The sequence below is a fragment of the Formica exsecta genome, unplaced genomic scaffold, assembly GCF_003651465.1.
Source record: "Formica exsecta isolate Colony F162 unplaced genomic scaffold, ASM365146v1 scaffold15, whole genome shotgun sequence".
Lineage (NCBI taxonomy): Eukaryota > Metazoa > Arthropoda > Insecta > Hymenoptera > Formicidae > Formica > Formica exsecta.
The window spans coordinates 1,276,184-1,283,233 of NW_021848825.1; the positions used below are offsets into that span (position 1 = coordinate 1,276,184).

Consider the following 7,050-nt stretch of genomic DNA (forward strand, 5'->3'; position numbering starts at 1 on the left):
AGAAATATTTACTATTATAAAAAATATATTATTATAAAAAATATATGTGGGTGCGCGAACGTATGAGAATAAGAAAGAGAGAGAGAGAGAATGAGAGAGGGATAGATAGATAGAAAGAGAGAAAAGATGAATGAATGATCGAATGAGAGGAAAGAAAGAGAATAGCGTGAGAGGCGGAAGTCGGAATGCTCGCGCGGGCCGAGCGATTTCTCGAAGGGATATTTTTTTCGATGTTTGCGTCTCATTCGAAACACAAGTACGAGTTTGCAGAATTTTGAAAAGTTTATTTCGCCGTGAATCTCGACGGGAAAACGCCGACCCCGCGTCGCTTCGATGGAAATTAATGATTACAGAAAGGAAAGCAAGCGCCTGTAAGTGACGTGGTTTTCAAAAATCGATATCATTCTGTATATATATATAAGTGCTAAACTCTTCTTATGCTTACACAAGAAATATTTTCATTTAATTTATACTTGAAAGCAAACTTTGTTATAGATTTAGTTTATGATTATTATTATTATTATTATTAATTCTCAGCGAGTCATCGATATATCGATCATGTTACGCGCCTGGCGCATAATATTACGAGTATCACGTATTTAGATATTATTCATGTCATAATCGATCGCACTCACCGGCTTGGGCGGCAAAATGGAGCGGCGTGTTACCCTCGTTGTCGGGCAGATTCGGGTCCACGCCTTCGAAGGAGAGCGCCAGTTCCAGCATCGTCGATGCACCGTTCCCGGCCATGTAACTTATGGCCGTCTGCAATCGTAAACAAATAATCCCGCTTTAGTTTGCACTGAAAGCACGCTCGATTACGTAAACTCGCGTTTCGTTTTTCTTTCCTTTCTTTTATTATTTATATAAGGAGCGACTCCAGAGAGTGAATAGATAGAGGTTTTCTCTTTAAATATACTCAGAAATATAATAGCGTTCGTTTTCAGTGCGTTAACAGTCATAAGTGGGTGCCTTTTGTAAACTTCGATTGTCTTCCATATTACAGTGATTAGGCTACACGGTGAGAATGGCGGGAGAGAATGAAGATTGAATGATATTGAAGGAAGGAGAGAAAAAGAGAGAGAAATAATTGGAGAAAGAACTAGCTGGAAAATAATGGAAAGTAGCGGTATGGTTGAGTATATGCGCTTGCGTGCTGTTTTGTCTGGACAGCAAATGTATATGTATGTACGAAAAAATAAGTAGAGTAGAGAAACATGTATTTTCGTAATCAGCGCCGCCCAACCACTCCATAATCAGCGCCGCACACGAAATTGTTATATTAAACGATAGTTCGGTCTTGCCCCTCATTTTTACTCCCGCTTTTTCTCTTCTTCATTCGAATAAACGCGAGTGTCTCTTATCCTATCTTAAAATGTACCTTATGCATCGGATCATCACGCGAGTGACGTCAATCGTCGATGACGCTCTAATTGCTATGATCATATTAATATATTATTATTACTATTATTATTTTATCATCGTTATACCTATCTAGCAGCAACTATTATTCCCTTATCATCGTCGTCGTGAAACGGAAAAAGACCACCGCCACTCGTACATTATTTATAATCAATTGTATATTTAGTTTATGCTATATATAGAACCTCGAAATTATTAGTTTATGCGCATTCATATTATTAATGCATTAATGGGAATATGAATGCTATTCTGTAATTGAAAGTGTTATCGTAACAGTTGCATTTGATCTCATTTAGAAATATCGACATGCAAGATTAACGTAGGGAGAATATAAACTATTTAAAGCATTTTCATACAGCAAATCTATCTATCTAGAGATATATTTCGTTCTGACATTCATACTCGGAGATATTTGTCATCTCTGTATTTTTATCACACATTTATAGCGCTAAAGATTCTCAACATTCTTAAGAAAGAAAAAAAGGACCGAATTTTAAATCAGTCATTCTGCAATCAAGCGATCACATTCAGCCTTAAATATATACAATTCAAATTTTTTTATTCAGGAAATGCAATTTGAACATTGTTAAGATAACACCTTCAATTCTCCGATCGCAGCGGATTGAAAATCAGCGCGACGTTGGAAACAAAGAGAAAGAAAGAAATAAAAACAGACTGACACAGAAACGCGGATAATAAAAGATTCCCTCTCCTTATGCAGAGACGAATCGCAAGATGCGTGAATTTCGTAAAAAGACTAGAGGGTACGGAAAAAAGTACGCGACGCGAATTCCTTCGTCGGTTAGTTCTTCATAGAAAAAAAAAATTTCGACGCCGTCCGTCGCGAAATCGAAATACGAACTCGAGAGGAACGTACGTTTCGCGATCGACGAGGTCGCCACCGGAAGCGACGACGGTGTCCCGATATTTCCCTTCCGAAGCAGCAGCGATTGCTAAAGACATCCCATTTGGAGTCCTGAGAATGCGTTCCGAAAATCTAATGACATTTCGATTCTACTTAATTATCGAACGAAATCTACCGATCTCTGGAATTTCCTTACCATGGACTGATCTTTAATTTTAGCTGGACTTGTGAGATTTTTTTTTATTAAACTGGATGCATGGAGCACTTTTATTTCTTTTTCTTTTTTTCTTTTTCACTGAGATCGGTATTACCGAGGTAATTAGTGACTCTTAAAAAATAATTTTTTTTTTACACAAATTTTATTTCCATATAATATCCTTTTCTTTATTAAAATTATTATAAAAGTTAAATGTGCTATTATTTTCAAGACTTTTCTGAATTTGAATGTTTCTGATTCTCATAATCTTTTTGTTTGTGAAATACGATGAAGATAATGATTTATCGCATCGTTTAACGGAAAAGATAGGACTAAAAAAAAAATTTTTAGTTTCTTTTTATAATCTCGGTAGTTTATCTTTTTGCAGATAAAATTAATTTTGGGTTATGTTTGGATTGTTCACAGATTATCTTTCGGCATTTGTGTGATATTTTTATATATGTAGTTCAATTTTTTCTTTCAAATTAATTCACTTATTAATCGCACAATATATTCTCACTCCGTTCTAACTCCGTCTTAAATTTTGTTAAAACAATTAATACTTTTAACCCTTTGATTATGAACATCTACATATAGGTGCAAAGTGTGTACACAAATATATATATATATAAGATTGAGAACTTTCTCTCTAATAAAAGCAAATAAAACTGTAATAAATAATACTAAACTCTTATAAGTAATTATAATTCCTCATTTTTTATTTTATCATTATTTTACATTAATTAATTCGGAAATAATGAATTCAAACAGTCGTACGTACACATCGTACCAGCGCATTTTTGTTTCGTTTGTTGGAAATTTTGAGAGAGCAGTTTTTTTACGTATCACAATCAAAGGGTTAATTATGTTTCAATTCGGACGCATCACAAGGGACTCCATATTTACCAAGCCAACCTCGCGTTTATCCTTCTGTTATAGACTTGACCTGCATATCTCTGCATATCAAATACCTAATATTTCTGCGTATAAATATCTAATAATAAATGATTAATAACAAATAATATACCTTATGTGTATGTCTCTTTTTTAATTTAATATATTTATTTTTTCAATCAAGTATTTATATATTTATACAATATTTTATACTGCGTTCTTCACACATACACAAATTAGATACACGCTATATGTAATGCGCGTTACGATGTAATGTGAAACAGGTCGATCTCTTGGCTCTCAGAGGAAATATATCCCGCCTGCACACGACATATATATATACACATATATGCATAAACATATATATACACACACACACAAATACATATTCCGCGTATACAGGACGAAAGCGTTTGCGCTCGTTTTTGCGACCCGTTTCTTCCTTTGTAACGCTCCCAAGTCCATTTTCCAATTTTCTTTCGTCAGCTAACAATCTGTTTTTTTGTTCGGCCAAAGGCTGGCACGGGAGGCACGGCGAAAGTGAAAAAAAAAACAGAGAAAAAAAAGCGAAAGCTTTTCGCGTATACTTAACGCCTCAAATGTGATACACGGCCAATTATCCTCGCTTGTGAAGAAAAAGTATTCTTTCGCGAGCAAGATATTCAGCTGTGAAAGAAAAAAAGTGTCTTCGTTGATATATACTAAATATATATTATATATTTGTGCGACAATCGAAATATATATGTATGCGATACAATGGGAGCCAATTGATAGGCTGGCGGGAGTCGTTCGAGTTTCACCCGTGCAATTGAAGTCCGGAAATTTTTTTCGATCCTATGTCCGAATCTATAAATGTAGTTTTGTAGAATTTGCGATCGCCGTCTTCGTTCTTACTTTTTTAAGCTTTATTTGAACAGTTTATTTAAATCAAGCGGATTTTACGCGTCCGCATTTGATTCGCCATTCGACTTCTTTATCCTTTCGATTTTAAACGTACACACACGCTTTTTTTGACAGAATCGAGGGCTATTGGCGATCATCAATAGTTCTACGAAATATAAGATAAAGATTCGTTTCTTTAGACGGGCATGCTCGAACGACTTCGGTCTAATCCACAATGGGACCACAACCAATGATAACCGTGAAATGCGTTTAGGTTTTCGTTGTCAGAGGACTCGCGGGCTTGGAAAAAGAATTGTGACGGGAAGAGGAGTCGGAAAACGCTGTTCGTTTCGAAGAGAGATCGCGAAAAGGGAAAGAATAGCGAAATGTCGATTATTTGTTTTGAATTTTTTTAGTTTTGTTCTTTTTTTCCGGTTTTTTCTCTTCGAGATTCTCGGCCGACCGTTTCCTCTCCCCGATAATTTTTTCTTTTGTTTTGTTACGTAAAGTAACGCACTCGGTATACACGGAGTATACAGAGTCGAAGTCTCATATAACACACGGAAACGTAAAATATAGTTTGATAAGTATTGCCAACGCTATCTATTTAATACATTTTATTATTACAAAATAATTGAATTGAGGGTATTACTTTGATCGCCTAAACTTTCTATCCAATCCTATGATCCGGTCTTATGAGTTATTTGATCGCTTTACTGTTTGATAAATAGACCATGTTCAGAGATCAGTGATATGTATCAGAGATTCTTTGTTTTCAAAACCAGCAAATTATATTAATTTATATCAACATTTTGCAAAGCATTTTATTTGCATCATTTTAAAATAAATGATTAAATATTTTGTTCACGATTTAAAACAAGATTTTTTATAATTATAGATTAGAAGAATTACATAATAGTTTTTAATTACAATTCTTTAGTTTGTACGCGCGTATATACTTTTGCGTTATATATTTTATTAGTTTGTATATTTATAATTATCATTCTATAAATATTTAAAAATAAGATAAATCGATCTTTGAAAATACTTAATAATATTACTTGTCGTACAACTTCTTTGCAAGCATCGCATCGGATTGGCTTCAGGCTCAATTTAGGCTCAGAGGTAAGTTAATGACACTTCCAAGCATACAACACGTATTTTTATATCTTCCATAATTTTTTTTTTTGTGAGAGATTAAAGAGAAAAATTTAAACATCTCTTCATGTAAATATTAAGTATTGGATAAATATTCTCAATTTTTCGTATAAATAGAATTAAAGAAACATGTACCTATTTTTGATAAATATTGAGTAATATGTAATCAATCTTATTTTAAAACATACGTGATTTTACATCAACCTTCACAATTTCCGAACTTTATAAAAACGATTTTGAATTGATAAAAAAAATCTCCGCATAGAAAGATGAAGAAACTTTATATACATGTATGTAAAGTATAAGAGTTGGTCTTTCGTTGTATTTTTACATTAAATATTCTAATGTAAATTTAATGTAATCTAGAAAAATTTTCCAGATAATCCGTTTTTTCTCCGATCATGTAGCTCGCGACGAATGACGCTAAACGGAATATACAAAATGAAACCTACAGGTGAAATGCGACGTTCCTGTTAACGTTTTTTATCATCGCGAAATTACGCTCACGCGAAATGATCGTTTCGGTCGATATGTCGGAAAGATATCACGCAAATAATTTTTGAATTTTGCGATGCTGACTGAGATATCGATATTTTTATGTTCGTCAAAACTACACAAATTACATTTTCTCGTGATGAAAAATTGTTTATCAAACGACATATATACGTAAATATCGGACACGATAGAAGAATATAATTATAAAGACTAAGTTCTTATCACGAGGAATTTATTTATTCTTTTGTTCTGTCACCTTAAATAACTTTTACTACAAAAAATTTTTAGATGCAATAAAATAAATACATGTATGTTAGAATTAATATATAACTTTAAATTTTCTATCTCTCAAGATCATAAATATCTATTTTAGCACGCGCACAAATACACACATGTATACGTATATAAAATTATAAGCATATAAATTCATTGATTTAGAAATTGCGAATAATATTTCCATTAAATTTTTAAAACGCTCTTAATTGAGCCAAATTAAATCGTTATCTTAGGCAATGCTAACGAGTTCAAAAAACAGATAAGTTAAAATACAAAAAACAATATTTCAACAAAAATTTATAATTATCTACCGATCTCTTTAATGGCTCAGAGGAAATTAGCCAAAATTATTGGAGTCGCTAGGATAGCAATTACACTTTGTCAATCGTAACGTTTCTGTCTAGAACTCGTTCGATATAAGTTTGGTGCAAAAATTTAAAGTGAAAATCTTAGGAACAAATACGGTCTGCGCATTTTTTTTTACGTTGTTTGCTCAGTTAGGTGTTTGCGCGATTGTGCCACGCGGGCATGCGAATCGTGCGATGTGACAGGGAACAGCTGATTTACATAGTCACGTGAGGCGCGCGATAGCGCCGCGCCGTGCGGACACGCAATTTGCATGACTCAAGTATTACTTAAACAAAAATATTAAAAATAACGTTTTGGAAAAACCAAATTGCCATTTGAATAAAGCCGATATTATGATTGATAAAAAACAATCAAAAATAAAATCTATTAGAGACGTTTATAGATAAAAACTTGCTAAAGATTTGAGAAGTAAGGGAGAAATACTGCTAACAGAAAAATAATTTTAAAAGCTTTTAAAAACTTTTATATATTTATCTGAAATAAAAAATTATTA

The 7,050-nt window shown here is 33.2% G+C and overlaps 1 long non-coding RNA gene across 1 annotated transcript in view; it reads right to left on the reverse strand.

Moving 5' to 3' along the window:
* LOC115232787 overlaps positions 1-7,050 on the reverse strand; it is a 111,741-nt gene that overhangs the window by 98,356 nt on the left and 6,335 nt on the right. The gene's annotated exons all lie outside the window — the stretch shown is intronic.